This window comes from Acomys minous (genome assembly GCF_964271855.1).
Source record: "Acomys minous genome assembly, chromosome: 1".
NCBI lineage: Eukaryota > Metazoa > Chordata > Mammalia > Rodentia > Muridae > Acomys > Acomys minous.
This window is the reverse complement of record NC_140483.1, coordinates 86957113-86974066: the sequence shown is the minus strand read 5'-3', so window position 1 is coordinate 86974066 and position 16954 is coordinate 86957113. Positions and strand designations below refer to the sequence as shown.

Below are 16954 nucleotides of genomic sequence, written 5' to 3'. Positions count from 1 at the left end.
TTCTGGTATCTGCAGAACTCTTGAAGTAGATGGGCAGATGCCTGGGATGGAGGCTGGGAATTCTTTAGGACCTGGAATAAGGCAGGTAGGACCATGCATCATACACTGGAAACATGTGTACACAGAGAAGGATACATTATGTGTCCGTGGGAAAGTGAGTAGAACTCTGTGCCAGAGGCTAGATGTTCCTATAGTCTGGCAGCCCTCCTCAGTAAGATGGGTAGGGCTGTGGGCCAGAAGTTGGAACTGCGTGCCTCAAGGGCACTGGCCAACTTCCTTTGGAATATGGGAAGAACTGTGGCCTTGAGCTTTGATGATCTAGGAAATGAGTGCAACCCTGGTCTTGAGTCTACAGCTCAGGTATTATTCATCATCTTTGCTGTCTGGCTGTGTCCCCTTCCTGAGAGTCCAACAGGGTGTCTAACAGGGTGCTCCTGGGGTCTTCTCCAACAGGTCTCCTCCAATTCTCTGTCTTATTATGATCTCAAGCATTCACCTAGGAAACACTGATTCAGGCAATTCAAAGTAAGAAGTGATGTTACAGGCTTACTCCACATTCCCCAAAATTAACCTCCCACTCTCTAGACTCTGTGCTCAGTGAGTACCACCATCATTACCCCTCTTGTAAAATTGCTTTTAAAATGAGGCAGAATTCAGATTTGGGGAAAGAGGCAAGAAAGAGCAGAAATTGGCTGGTCCAGCAGCATTTCTAAGACCATCAAGAGACCTGGGACAAGGGGAGGCTCCCAGAAATCTATAGAGATGACTGTATTTGACACTCCTAGAAGCAGGCTGTATAGAGCCTAAATTGCCCACATATTGTAACCAGGTGGTACTTACAATGGAAAGAGGAAAACACTAAGCTATCCACAAATCCTTTGATTCATTTTTTCTGCATATAATATATACAGGCATAAAGATGGAGCAGAGATTAAGGAAGAGGCCAACTAATGACTGTGCAATGTTGAGATTCTTTCCATAAAAGAGAGACAACACCTGGCACTATTAATAATATTCTGCTATAATTTCAAACAGGAGCTAAGCAAACTGTCTTCTGAGAGGCTTCATCCAGTAACTGATGAAAATGTGTAGATACCCACAGGCAAACAATAGGATGAGCTGGGGAATTTTGTGAAAGAGTGCAAAAGGATTGAGGGATCCATAAGGGCCAAGGACATCACAAGGACAACTAACCTGGGCCCCAGAAGGATCACAGAAATGGAACCACTAACCAAAGAGCATGCTTGGGCTGGACTTAGGCCCTCTACTCACATGTAGCAGATATACAGCTTAGTCTTCATGTTGGTCTCCTAAAAATTAAAGCAGGAGCTATATCTGATCCTTTTCCTTTATTATGGATTCCTTTCCCCTAGCTATATTGCTTTTTCTGCCTTAAGTGGGAAATAATGCGCTTAGTCATTTTGCGATTTGATGTGTCAGGGAAGGTTACTAAACATGGTGGCCTCTTGTTTTCTGAGAAGAAGGAGAAGATTGAGTTAGGGAGCAGGTATGAATGTGTGACTGGGAGGGTGTGGTACTAAACCTTATAGGAGGCCCGTATGCCACCAAGCTGGAAGTGCATGTCTTTCTGTGTTAGCTTCAATGACTCCTTGGTTTCTAGGCAGAAAATGATGAAGCAAAGAAGTTACAAGACAGTGGCCTTAATCATAAACTGTGTCTAATCACAGGAATGGCAGTGACTGCATAGTGACTGAATGTTCAAACTGTGGGATCCAAAACACCAGTGCTGGCATTTTTCAGGTATGGCGAGACCACAGGGAGTGGAATAAAGGTGAGTCTGGCTTTTAGACACCCAGCTAATCCACAGAAAAGTCCCCAGGTCACTGCAGGCATGATCTGTCTCCAGCCACTAGCCCCATGAAACTGTCACATAGCTCATTGCACTGAGACTGAACTTCAGGCAACAGAACACCAGTGTCTGAGTCTCCCTTTGAAGAGGAGACACCAAGGTGTTGAACAGAGGTGCATCTGAACAAAGCTCATGCAGCTGGCTAGGGAGAGTTTCTAAGTCTGACCTCAATCATACAGCTGACCCAAGGAAATGTTCCCCTGGTCCCTGCAGCCTCTGTGTCTCAGATTATAGCCACTCACATATGAGATACTCTTAATAGACAGTAAAGTGCACAAGAAACCACCAAACAATGCCAGAAACAGCCAGATGGCTAATGGCCAGTATAAAAACACAAACAACAAGAACTAAAGCACTATAGCACCTTTAATACCAATTTTTCCCGAAGCAATCAGCTCAGAACACTATTAAACAAATGAAACAATAGAAAAATTCTAAAATGTATCCTTAGTATGATGTTAATGGAGAAAACAAATAACATCCATAATAAAATAAAAAAAATACTGTCAAATGGATTGGGGCCCGCAAAAAAATCATAAGAGAAAAATATAGAATGGAAATGAATAAATCATTGGGAAAAATTAGGAAACTGCAAACAATAAAGTATAAGTACTCAATGAAATAGTTCAAGATCTGAAGATGAAAGTGGACGTAATTTAAAAAAACTACAAATTGAGGAAGTGTGAGAAAAAGAGAACTTTGAGAAGAAAACAGAAGCTTCAAAGGTAAGCATTGCTAACAGAATACAAGAAACAGATGAAAAAAATCTGGGTCAGACAGAGAAGACCAGCAAATGTTTGCCAGTTGCCAGCCACAACCCACATTGTCATCCATACCAAGAAGGCCTGAAGTGTTCCTGAGCAGCTTTTCATTTGATGCCCTTTCAGCTTACTTCTTCCCTGCCTGACTCAACTGTTACAAACGGAGGAAATCCAGAAGAACTGAGCTGGGTGCAGCCTACAATACTAATTGTCTATCATCCTGAATAAGCCTTTGGGGACCCCTAGAAAAATGCCTTTACCTGGAACTCTCATCTTCTTTTGCTCTAGAACTGCCTGGCCCATGTGGGAAATAGACAGCAAATCCCTTGGAGAAATTTTCAGAGACAAACAGATGGTTAGAAGCCTCCTCAAGAAAATAAGTAACATACTTCAGAGAAATACAACACCACTGGAAACTAGTGGTCCTACTACAGCAAGCCTTGGAGCTATTAACACAAATAATGCACAAGAAGAGGATGTTAAATCTGTGATCATAAAAATGATATAAAGCTTGAAAGAGAAAATGAATCTCTAAAAAATATTCAGGAAAATACATTTAAACAGATAAACGCATTTAATAAATCCTAAAATAATTAAAGGAAAATGCAATCAAATGGGAGGAAGATGTAAAACAAATAAATAAACTTATTTAAGACCTTCAAAAAAGGAATTTGAAGCAACAATGAAAATACAGTCTGGCACATTCCTGGAGCTTGAAAACACCTAGGGAAGAACAAGGGAACTGATGATACATGGAACATCAATAGAATACAAGAAATAGAAAAGAGAATCTCAAGTGCAGAAAATACAGTTGAAGTTATCAGTCTAAGAAAATGCTAAAACTGACAATTTTCTGACACACAACATGCAAGAAATCTGGGACACTATGAAATGACCAAAACTAAGAATAATAGTAATAGAAGACGAAGACTCTAAGCTCTGTGCCCCAGAAAATATTTGTCACAAAATAATAGAAGAAATATTTTTAATCTAAAGAAATAAATGTCAATAAATGTATAAGATACCTACAGAATTCAGAATTGATTGAACCAGAAAAGAAAATCCTCCTGACATGTAATAATCAGAAGACAAAATATAAATAACAGAAAAAGAAAAAAATCTTAAAAGCTACAAGAGAAAAAGGCCTAGTTACATATAAAAGCAAACATATCAAGAATTACATCTGTCTTCTAAACAAAGACTATGAAAGCCAGAAGGACCAGGATGAATGTCATGCAGAGGTTAAGAAAACAGAAATGTCAACACAGACTACTATACTCTAGATGAAGAAAACTAGATATTATATGACAAAACCAAGTTTAAATAGTAACAAAGCCAGCCCTCAAGAAGATATTAGAAGGAAAACTCCAACCCAAGGAGACTAAACACACTCAAGAAAACACAGTAAATAGATAACTTCTCCTTAGCAAAACAAAAATTAGTCTTGGAAAAATATGTGATGCAAGGCACATACCTGACATAGGTAAGACGATATAAAGCAAGAGTATAGCCATCATCAAACTAAAGGTGGAAAAATAAATCAATTTCACTGAAATCAAGGACAAGCAAAACTCTCCCATCTGTCCATATCTCTTCAACATAGTACTTGACATCCTAGCCAGAGAAATAAGACAACTAAAGGAGATCAAAGAGATACAAATTGTAAAGGAACTTCTCCAAGTATTACTATTTTCAGATGAAATGTAGTATATATAAGTGATGCCAAAATTCTACCAGGAAAATCCTACTGCTGATAAACATCTTCAGTAAAGTGGCTGGATGCAATATCAACTCAAATATTCAGTACTTCCCTCCTTTATATAAAAGACAAACAGGCTGTGTGAGAAGTTACAGAAAAACACTCTTCTTATTAGACACGAATAATATTAATTATATTAGTGTAACTCTAACCAAGAAAGTGAAAGACTTGTTTAAAAAAAATTCAAGTCTCTGAAGAAAGAAATTGAAGAACATATGAGAACACTGAAAGATCTCCCATGCTCATGGACAGGTAAGATTAACACACTAAAAATGTCCATCTTACAAAAAGCAAGCTATAAGTTCAGTGCGATTCTCATTAAAATGCTTACACAATTCTTTATGAACCTTGAAAGAACAATTCTCATCATCATATGGAAAACAAACAAGCCAACAAACAAAAAACTCAAATAGCTAATACAATCTTCTGCAATGAAAGATCTTCAGGTCTTGCTGATCTCCAGCTGTACTATACAACAACTGTAATACAAAGGGCATAGCTCAGGCAGGGAAACACACAGGTGGGATGGATTAAAGGAATGAAATAAAAGATTCAGAAATAAACTCAGACACCTGTTGCCATTTCATTTTTGACAAAGAAGCCAAAACATACAATGGAAAAAGGACAGCATCACTAACTAATGGTGATGGTCTAACATAAAGCCAGAAACACTAAATCTTTAAAAGAAAAATTGTGGAAGAACCTTGAGCTCATTGGCACACAAGTAACTTCCTGAACAGAACGCTAACAATCTAGGCCCTAATATCAACAATTAATAATTAGGACCTCATGAAACTGAAAGCTTCTATAAGGAAAACGACAATGTCAGCAGAACAAATCAACAGATTACAGATAGCAAAAGGATTTTCACCAACCCTCCATCTGCGTGAGGGCTAATATACAAAATATATAAAGAATTTAAGAAATTAAATATCACAAACCACATAATTCAATTATAACATGGGGTACAAAACAAAAGAGAGAAATGTCATCAGAGAAATACTGAGTGGCTAAAAAACTTAAATGCTTAAAGTCCCTAATCATCAGGGAAATGCAAATCAAAATCTGAGATCCCACCTTATACCTGTAAGAATGGCTAAGATTAAAAACTCAAATGAAAGCTAATGCTGGCAAGGATGTGGAGAAAGGGGTACATGCTTCATTTGATAGTGGTTGTGCAAACATTTACAGCTACTTTGAACATTAATCTGGTGATTTTTCAGAAAACTGGGAATAATGCTCCCTCAAGACCCAGCAATACTACTCCTGGGCATATACCTGAAAGATATTCTGTCATACAACAAGAACATTTACTCACCTATGTTCATAGTAGCTTAATTAGTCATAGACAAAATCTTAAAATAACTTAGATGTCCCTCAATCAGAGAATGGGTAAAGAAACTGTAATATATTTACATAATGGAAAACTACTCAGTTATTAAAAACAGGGAAATCATGAATTTTGCAGGTGAATTAATGCAACTAGAAAAGATCATCCTGAGAGATGTAACCTATACCCAGAAATGTGTGTTTTGTGTGTATAATCACTTATAAGTGGGTATTAGCCCAACATAGTTGTCTTCTGAAAGATTTCACCAAATAGGGGACCATGACAGATGCAGAGAGTTGTAGCTGAACTCTGAGATTAGTGCTGAGAATTGTATGCAAGAGTGAAGGGTAGAAGGACCCAGGAGGGTCCCTGCACAAAATATGCACCAACCAAGGTCAATGCATGCAGAGAACCTATTTCTTGCTGTTCAGATATAGTCAGTGACCAGCTCATTCTGCATGGAGGTGGGAGAGGAGAGAGAGGCCTACCTCCTACAAGAAATATTGGGTCTGTATTTTGATCACTTCCCCTTGGCTGGGTGGCCATTTGGACAGACAGGAAAAGGAGATGCAGGCTATCCTGATGAGACTTGATTACAAGGCTGTAGTTAGATGGTAGACAAGTAGGAGCCCCTATCAGAAGTCTAGGGAGTTGGGGATGGGCTAAATGGCCAATGTTCAACCATCTTCTCAGAACCTAGGTTCCTATTTCTCCAGAAGTCTGCCATTCACCAGAAACTAGCTGACCTTGTTATAGGTCAACAGTTATACACCTTTTGTGGTTTATTGTGGGGACTGGTCATTCTAGACCCCCAAGCTACTCCTTTTCCTGTGGGACTACTGATAAGATCAGATTAAAGTCCAGCTGCCTGTGAGCAGCAGTTCTGGCAGCTTTTCCCTGACTAACCAGATCCTTCATGACTTTCCTGGACTTTCTTTCCTGCAGTTACAGCAGCTGTAAAGGTAGATACCTACCTGCTGGTGCAGAGATCCAAAGCAACCCTTGCTTATGCAAATACCCATGCCTCTGTGCCTATATAAACTCTGTAAAAATTCTCAATAAACGGGGTTTGATCAGAATGCAGACTTGCACCCTTCTTTGTGTCTAGTGCTCTGTCTCTATACAGGAATATTCTCCTCGCGAGAGTTAGTCGAACCCCGGCGGGCCAGGGCAAAGGTACATTTACTGCTATCTAAAAAAAAAAAAATAAAGGAATTACTGAATTTGGAGTTTCCTGAAGTTCTCTGTTATACAGCAGCAGCCAATTGTTACACCATAGCAGAAGAACTAAACATAAAATCACTTAAACTATTTTGGTTAACTTTTAGCTGTTCTAGTGTAATATGCTGGGGCACTAGGGTAGGGCAATATTGCCAAAAAGAGAGGGAGAGATGGAAACTGAAATATAGGAGGGAGGGGTAAGAATCAGGGATGTAATGTGAATAAATTATAGAAAATAAAAAAATCAAAACCAATAGATGAGTCAAAAGTAAAATAAAAAACAATTCAGAGTCCCAAGTGAGCCCAGAAAGACATCTGTGTCACAAATTCCATCCAGGGATATAAGAAGAGAACATTTTTCTCAGCAATAAGGGTTACTGCTCTTTTAGCTGAAACTTGGTCACAGCAGAGAGCACAGAGCTCCAAGACAGAGTCAGGTGGCAATTAGGGCCAGCACTGACTTGAGAAAGTCAGCTGCTTTGGGAACAGACTGCAGTGGGAGCTCAGTGCTCTGAGACTGAGTCATGAGGGAATAGGGGCACTGCCTAATTCAGAAGAATCAGGGAAGCTGCTTTTGGGGACAGGTGGGAGCTCACTCTCGCAGATTTGCACTGTGGCTGGTAGAGACAAACATCAAAAGCTGGAGACTGCTAGGCAGGCTCTGGCAGTAGCCAGGGAAGTTCTGCACTGAATGAGTGGCCTGCAGTCATGTCTGGGGGTCAGTAATGAATTCTGGAGAAGGGGAATCATTCTTTCCCTGAGTGTTACAGCTCAGAAAAAAACAGCCAGTCTCAGAAGCCTTTGGTGAAATATTTGGTACTTGCTAATTTATTTTGTGTGAAATGTTGGCCAGTGGAAAGGAGATTTGAGGATGAATATGTTTCATTGGCTGTGACATAGGATACTTACGTTAGGATACATAACTTAGGATACGTAGGATCCTGGCAAAGCTCTATTTACATAGGGAAAGATAACAGATAAAAGCTCACTAGTAGTTGACTAGGAGTTGATTCCAGTGCTCCTGAAGCAAGCAGATAAACAGGAGAGAGCTTTGTCCCACACTGTTCCTTCTCAGGATGATATTTTTGAATCACAAGTTATAAAATTCCAAGGTTTGAATATGTTCCATCTAGGCAGATCTCAGCCAATTCCTCTAAAGGGAATGGTCTACAAATGTCAGAAGATGGGGGTTTTGATCAAGATGTTAAATGAAAAAATAAATTAATTAATAAAAAATAAAAGGAAGCAGAGCTAAGGATGGTGTTTCTTTTCTAGATAGTCAGCACTTCAGAATGTAGTAGAAAGGCTGCTACAACTTTGAGATAATTCTGGCAGCAAAGCAAATTCAAGACAATCCTGAGGTAGGATTAAATACTCTCAAAATAATGCAACAATAAAATCCTGGGTATTCTGTAATCTGAGCAGAAATTGTAAGGTTTCTGCTTTAGTCCACCTATGTGTGATGTCATTGCTTACCAGCCATGGACCTGTTCCTGCCCAGGTCCATACAAAAGAACAGACCCATCACAAGGTGTCTCTCTCTCTCTCTTCTTCTTCTTTTTCTTCTTACTCTTCTTGTCTCTTTCTCTGTCTCTTTGTGGGCTAACCCTCCCCCTTTTCCTTCTCTCCCCATGCTCAATTAATAAACCCCATATAAAATAATATCTGGTACATGTGTGTCTAATTATTTTTTACTTGTGTCTTATTACCTTATTGTCTTATGCCTTATAATTATTAATCATAACAGAAATGATGACCAAAACATGCAGTAAATCCATATCTTTGTTAATAAACCCAAAATGCGAGGTGCAGTTAGTTTTTTTCTATAGGTAGAAATGTGGGAAAGACAGCAAATATGAAAACACTTTAATGGTCCTGAGAAGACATGTGTTCTCTCTACCACCGATAAGTTTGGAGTTTTGAAAAAATACTTCCAGGTATATTGTTTCTGAACAATCTACAGACAGAATGCTTAAGTTCCTTTAGAGAATCACATACCAATTTTACATTTTCTTTATTACTCTTTGAATAATAAATCAAAGTATATGATTTGATTTTAAAGGAACTCCCAAAACAGAACATTCATGGTGAAATACAGAAAATGATATTTTTCTATCTTCCAATTCCATGCATCTATGATACAACCTTTATAATAATCCAGCCTGAATAGAATGAAATGTGTATAGGCCAATCTTAAAAACAAGAAACATATATAATAGATTATGAAGCTACTCTAATATTTCTATTTGGGTGTTCTTGGCTAAATATATCTGCAAACATGAACTATATTGTCATGGAAATTATTATAATTTATTAAAATAAATTATAAAAATTATTATATTTATAATTTAAAAAGTATATTTATAATAAGGGACATTTATTATGCTTTTGACCTGGTACAATTTTCCTCCTAAATAATCTAAGACAGAGTTAAATTAAACCATTAAATTACATAGCATGACATTTAAAATATATACGGTTTCTTTTGTTCATACACATTTATAAATTATATTGGATACTAAATTTGATTAAACTGTAAGACTGCCAATATTGACACTTTTTAATTTTCATCAATATATCACCTATAAAACATTTTCAATGAAAGCTAGAATTAGGAAACAGTAGATGCATGAAAGTGAACATAATTTTGATGCCATGAAATTTGTGGAAGATAATCGCTGGAGAAGAAAAGTGGCTTATTTTTCTAACTTAATGTACATGCACTCTGTTGTCCAAAGCCATAAATGGCTTAGGATAGCTAAATATGTAGCAGTATATCGTACAGAATGGTAAGTTTCCTTAAGTCATTATAAGATGTCTTTTGTAATTGATTGTAGCTAGATTTCATGGCTTTTGAATATGGGATTTGTGGAAAACTACATTAAATTGCAGTGTCAAACAATGAAAACACTTGTATATAAATAGTATGAGTTGCAATTTCCTCCGACTTCTGTAAACATGGTCTTGTTTTACAAGAAGAGATTTTATTTAATTATAATTTTTTCATTTTACAAGTTGCATCTTGCAAGTTAAGATTGAGTAATTAAAGCCGAGACTACCAAATTGTTATAAATTGGTGGTGTTTCACAATTAAAATAATGTACTGATAAAGTACAGTACATTTTGAATAATTTGAAGAAATTCAAAATAAATTAAATGAAAAACTAAATATAGCCAGTTATTATAATAGTAATACAGATAAAAGGTGAATTTTCTTGATGTCTAGATTCTGGAAGTCCAAATGCCAAAATGGGTCAGTTGAGTTGTAAAGAATGTAAAGCAGTCATATTCAAGCATCAGAAAGAGAATATCAATATACTGTTTGGGAGAGTGGATATGACAAAGTTGAATGAAACCCAAATAGTTAAAGTGGTAATATACAGAGAATTCAGAGAAGCTGAGGCAGAAGTCCAAAGAGATGTGCAGCTTCACTTGAAGTTGCTGTTTCAAGGAGATTTTATCCTTTAAAGTCACCAAGCATTGTATGACAGGAGGGGAGAACAACAGATGACACTTGCCTGTCCCTAAATGACTGAATCATACTGTCAGCACAACACAAATATCACCAGATTGCAGCATCAGCAACTTTTTTCTGAGTACCCTCAATGTCTCATAAACACAGCACAAAGTATCCTGGCTTCATAAAACTTTGGGGAAATTAAAACGCTGTTCTCAGAAAAGACAAGACAGGTACTGTACTATAAAATAAAAATAGCAAACTATAATAATAGGAGCTCAATGCAAGTGTTTTGTGAATTCTTGGTAGCTAATTTAACCCTTCCATTTTGTTATGAATAAATGTTAACATCTAAGAGTAAGTGAAATATTTCAATCAGGAAATATTTTCTCTTGCTTTGAAATAACAGTCTGGATTCAGACCTTCTGACTAATAAATTAACTGGAACTGAGCTGCATCTCATTTCCTCTAGGATGGGCTTGCACTAACTGTATAGGGAAAGACAATCATGAACTACTTACTCTTGTGAATCTACTTTCCTAGTGTGTGGCATAGAGAGTGAATTAACTTTATGTTGTATGTGGATGTAACCCAGAGTTTCCTGCAAGCTAAACAAAGGCCTTAACAACCAATGAACATCTCTTGCAACTGTTACAATTTGTTTACTTAGGTTACTGATTTTTGTAAGTTAGTTTTTTTACTTAAGTATTTGAACTATAAAGCCTTTATGAATAATGTTGTTTGCAAATGTTTATCTCATATTTCACAGGCTTTTTTATTTGAATACTGTTTCAGTTCTTGAACAGAAGTTTTTAACTTATTGAAGATCCACTTGGTTTTCCCTATTTATTCTGCATGTCATATCTGAAAAGATATGACAAGAACAAGGCTATCGAGCTTTATAATTTTAGAACTTAGACATTCTAAGGGACAATTCTTGTGAGCTGTCTTTATGGATAAAATAAAGATCAACTCGGCATATCAATATCATGTATCTGTACATCAAGTGGCAGCCAGATTATTATATTATACATATTAAAATGGATATTACCAAAAAAGTCAAATGACACCAAGTGGTGGTAAGAATATAAAGGAAAGCTAATTTTTATACCTTGGTGGGGATGTTTGTCACACCTTTGGGGAAACAGTTCATTTAAAATGAGCTTCTATTCAGTTGAACAGTTTTAGGTGCACTGGTGTTTAAAAAGAAAAGAAAATATGCAAGACAAAGATATTCTCACTGTTATGATCAGCAATTATCACCATGGTTAAGACATGTACCAACATTTGTGCAAATGGTAAATTGATACATAATTTCCCTGTTATTTAGCTTTATTACAAAAGGAAACCTTGTAATAACATGGGAGAAATTTATTATTTTGACTTGTAGACTGCAAGACCAAATGGATATGGAGAATTGTTGTACAAATTCTGGACATGTCAGTCTTTGTAAACATGAATTCTCAGTACCCACAATTACCTACATAAGACCTGTTTACAACCATGACAGTAAAAATTGTACCATATATATGAGAAATGGTCCAGAGGCATCACACCTAAGAGGCTAATTCACAGCTGGCCAGGGAAGGGTACTCACTTTTTTATGGTTGTGGAGCCACTGTTATAGTTCCTCCCAGAGGGTTGTTCCACACTCACTTATAAAATAGTTACTCTAGTTGGACTTCTAAGTGAATTAAAGAGCTATGTAGTTGGAGGGAAAATATGTACACGAGGAAAGAGGAATCTGGAGAGAGACAATAGAACTAATGAATATGATCAAAATAAACTGAACACAGGAATTTTCAATAAATAAATACTATTTTAAGATATTATTATTAATTTAACTTAGGATGCTCAATTAACTTACAGCATTGTTCCAACTAATGATCCATTCGTGGACTCCACGAATTAGTTCTTGGAGTGAGGCAATATATCATGGTGGGAGCCAATGTTGATCCAAACTTGTTACCTTATGTGTTAGTTTACATTATTTTTTTGCTGAATAAAATATTCTGGTAAATGAAATGTAAAGAAGAAAAAGACTATTTAGCCCACGGTTTCAGGTTACAGTCCATTACTGAGTGGAAGTCAAAGAGGCAGGATCTTGAAACAACCAGCAACAAAACATTCATTGTCAAGAGAAGAAAACAGTGTATTAATTCATTCAAACCATATTTAGCTAATTTTTACCATTTGACTATTGTTCAGGATTCCCTGCCTCAGGAATATGCAATTTATATCTGGATATACACTAGTTGAGTTTTCCCACTTCAAATAATCATAAGCCTCAGAGATACCTCACAGAATAACAACATCTACCCTTTCCAAATAATTATAGATTGAGCTAAGTTCATACAATAGCTATTCACCAACATAATGTCAGAGAAACAAGGTATGTGGAGGGGGAGCAGAATGACATAATATATATTTCATAATCACAAATTAATAAGAGACATTGCCTCTTGGGAGTAATGTGAGGATGAAGCTTTTAACACAGACCCATTGGCTGTTCAAAATCCATATGATAGTTAACCTGAAGGATATCATACTAAGTTAAAGCAGTGTATTGAAAAAAAGTCATGTCTAAGTTAGGGTTATCTGAGAAGAGAGAAGGACAATTGAGAAAATATCTCCATTAGTTATAGGCAAGCCTGTGTGATATTTTCTTAATTGATGATTGATGTGAGTAAACTCAGTCTATTGGGAGTGGTGCCACCCCAGGCCAAGTGGTCCTGAGCTTCATAAGAAAGCAGGCTGAGCAAGACATGAGAAACAAGTCAGTAAGTAGCATTCCTCCTTGGTTTCTTCTTCAGTTCCTGCCTCCAGGTTCCTGATTTATGTTCCTGCAATGACCTTCCTGGATGATGAGCCACAAACTGTAAGCTGAAATAAACCCTTTCCTTCCAAAAAAACAAAAAACAAAACAAAACAAAACAAAAACCAAAACAAAAACAAAAAAGAAAAAAGAAATAGAAAGAAATAGAAAAGAAAAGAAAAACATCATGATGTTAATATTGCCTAAATGTTGGATTCACACAAATAGTAAAGGTATAAAAAATGTACAAATTTTGGTCAAAGAAACCAAGATGGTGAATATAAGTAAAACAACAAAATGTATGCCCTATTAAAAATAGACCTTAAATAGTCATATCATACAAAGTATCTCTGTGAGAAAATTAATATATAAATTACCTTGATAACTTAGTGTTGTATTTTATGTGAATGGGCAATAATAATATGAGTTTAAAAAGCATTTAATTGGGGCTTGCTTACAGCTTCAGAGATTTACTGTTTTATTTTCATGGCAATGGCGGGATTCATGCCAGCATGCACTGAAATATAGTGCTGTAGAAGAAACTCTAGAGTCCTACATCTCTATTTGCAGGGAGCAGAAAGATAGAAGAGACAACTACTTGACTTGCCGTGGGCATCTGAAACCAGGAAACACTCCTGCAGTGATAATTTTCTACAACAATGGTACACTTACCCCAACAAGTATACACTTCTTAATCCAAAACAGAGTTAATCCCTAATGACTACGCATTCAAATATATGAGCCTATGGAAGCCATTCTTATTCAAACCACTGGATTTCACTCCTTCATCCCCCATAAGCTTGTATCTATATTCTAATACAAACATAGATTCAGGGCAACTTCAAAATCCAGAATAAACTATAAAGTTTCAACAAAGTTGAGTCCAAAGCTAAAATCTCTTCTGAGGCTCATGGCAATCTCTTAATTGTACCACGTGATAAAAACAAAATAAAAAAGCATATAAAAGATTTCCAAAATAGAGTGGCACAGGATATACATTACCCTTCTAAAAAGGGGAACAAGAGCAGAGGGATGAAATAGCAGACCAAAACAAGACCTAAAAGCATCAAGGTAAATTGCAAAATCTGCATGATCATGTCTGCAATAAAGTGTTCTTTGGATGTCCAGCACCTTTCATGTCTGTTAATTGCAACATATTTCTCTCCATTAGCTTCATTGCATACCTACTTGCAGATTTTCATGGGAAGTGTACCAAGATTCTGGCATTTCTAACATCTAAGAGACCACTCCAGGGTAATCCAGCTTCACTTTCAAAGCTTTATGGTATGGCCTCCATGGGCATCCCTGCAAGGGCACATTTGAAACACAGTAGGTTTCACAGCTTTCCTTATCCTGGATAGAAATTGTATAAACCCTTTCTTGTACACATGCCTCTAAAAGTCAGAACCATGTGGTTAAGCCTCATTTTTTGGTGCTGGCTAGGTAGAACAAAACCCACTCACTCAATTACAGATACATCAGATTTCTGCTTTCAATATTTTTCTTGTTACATACTTTTCTTTAATTCTTTTCACTATTTGAAATTATAGCTGAGTAATGTCCTGCCCATAGGTCAAAACTCCTTTTATTCCATTTAGCATCTGGTTTTTCTTTAGTCTGATTATCTTCTTGAGAGTCTGGTGCTCCTTTTCTCCCCAAATTTTACATTGTGTATTTTTCCTTGTTCAACTTGATGCTTTTCAGTATAGATCTGCATAAGAGCAATTAATAATAACTACATAACAGAGTCAAAGCCTTGAAATCTCCAATACAAATTCTGTTCATTAAAAACCCTTTAATTTATCCCCAGGAATATTTCTTGGACAAGCGTAGAAAGCAGCCACATTCTTTGCCAAAATGTCACAAGAATAGAACACAGCCACTTATTAATATTCTCTACTTTGATATCTCTTGAACCAACCTGTCATATTCTGTATTGCTCTCTGTATGTTTATATTACTATTTTCCAATAAAACTGGTTATAGCATTTAAGAGCTTTTCTAATCTGAAGTTCCAAAGTCCATATTCTACCAACAAGCTGCATAGTCAAGCCTGTCACAGCAATACCCAAATCCCTGGTACTAAATTATGTCATAAAACAGGGTGACCATGACAATATTTGTAAAAGATGTTATTTAGTTGTGACTTCCTTATTTTTTCAGAGGTTTAGGTTATTGTAGTCTTTACAGCAGAATGGCACAATGTAAGCAGGCATTGAGAAGTAGCTCTTGAGTCTTACATCTGGAAATGCAAAAAAACAGAAACGAAGAGGAGAGAGCCACTGGGTGTGGTTTGGGCTTCTGAATTTTTGAAATCCTCCCCTCTGATGTATATTCTCTGACAAGACCATACCTTCCCAAATTTCACAACTTTTTAAGCTTTTAATTTAGCATAATGTATTTAGATTCCATCCTGAATGTTATCCCCTTGTTTCTACATCCCAGATCATATCATCCCTTTCTTTTCTGCCTTAATCCTATCCCCTAAACTTCTGACTGAAGGGGACCTTATCCCATACCATAGGGCAACAGCATACTAGGTCTCATCTGGTTAGCCTTCTTTTTCCTTCCTCTGTGTGCGGCTGGGCCTTCCCATTAAGGGTTACTGATCAAATCTAGGACAATAGAGTTCATGTCAGAGATAGTCCTTGTTCTCCCCACAACTGTGCAGATCAACAATCCATAGGCTATATCTCAACATGGAGGTTAGATTTATTGCATGCATTGTCCTGGGCTGTTATAACAGTTTGTGCAGAGCCCTTGAGTATAGATCTGCCAGCCTTGATGGTCTCCTTGTGGTACTCATGAAACCTCTTGGACTATCTCTTCCCCATATTCTTCCATACCAATTTCAAGGCTTCACCATCCAGCAGTAAGTCCCAGCATCTGTCCTGATCCCACACTGTGTTGAGTCTCTCAGAGGACTTCTGTATTGCGCTAATATCCACTTATAATGGAATATATACCATGCATGTCTTTCTGAGTCTGGATTGCCTGACTCAGAAGAATCATTTCTAGTTCCATCCATTTTTCCTGAAAATTACAAGATTTCCTTGTTTTTAATAGCTGAGTTATATTACATTGTATAATTGTACCACAGATTCTTTATTCATTCTTTGGTTGAGGGATATTTAGGTTGTTTCCATATTCTGGTTATTATGAATAAGGCTTCTATCAATGTTGTTGAGCAAATGTCCCTGTTGTATGGTGGAGCATCTTTTGGGTTTATATGCCCAGGAGTGGTATAGCTGGGTCTTGAGGTAACAGGATTTCCAATTTTCTGAAAAAGTGCCAGATTGATTTCCAAAATGGCTGAAAAAGTTTTCACTCCCACTAGCAATGGGGCAGTGTTCCCCTATCTCCACATCCTCATCAGCATGGGCTCTTACTTGAGTTTTTTATCTTAGCCATTCTGAGAGTTGTAAGATGGAATCTCAGAGTCGCTTTGATTTGCATTTCTCTCATAGCTAAGGACATTGAACATTTCTGTAATTGTTTCTTAGTCATTTGATATTTTGTTAAGAATTCTCTGTTTAGCTCTGTACACAATTTCTTTAAATGCGTTATTTGGTTTGGTGGTGTTTAATTTCTTGAGTTCTTTATATATTTTGGATATTAGCCTTTGTCACATGTAAGGTTGGGGAAAACCTTTTCCCTATTTGTAGGCTGTTGTTTTCTTCTGTTAACAGTGTTCTTTGCCTTACAGAATCTTTTCATTTTCATGAGGTCCAATGTATTAATT

The 16954-nt window shown here is 36.8% G+C and overlaps 1 pseudogene across 1 annotated transcript in view; it reads left to right on the top strand.

Moving 5' to 3' along the window:
* Window positions 1–216: 216 nt before the first annotated feature.
* Window positions 217–16954, top strand: part of LOC311596927 (nuclear ubiquitous casein and cyclin-dependent kinase substrate 1-like) — a 37760-nt pseudogene continuing 21022 nt past the window's right edge. Inside the window, exons 1-3 of the transcript in view lie at window positions 217–360; window positions 1398–1507; window positions 1689–1761. The product of the transcript in view is annotated as a nuclear ubiquitous casein and cyclin-dependent kinase substrate 1-like (transcript). The remainder of the gene's footprint in view (window positions 361–1397; window positions 1508–1688; window positions 1762–16954) is intronic.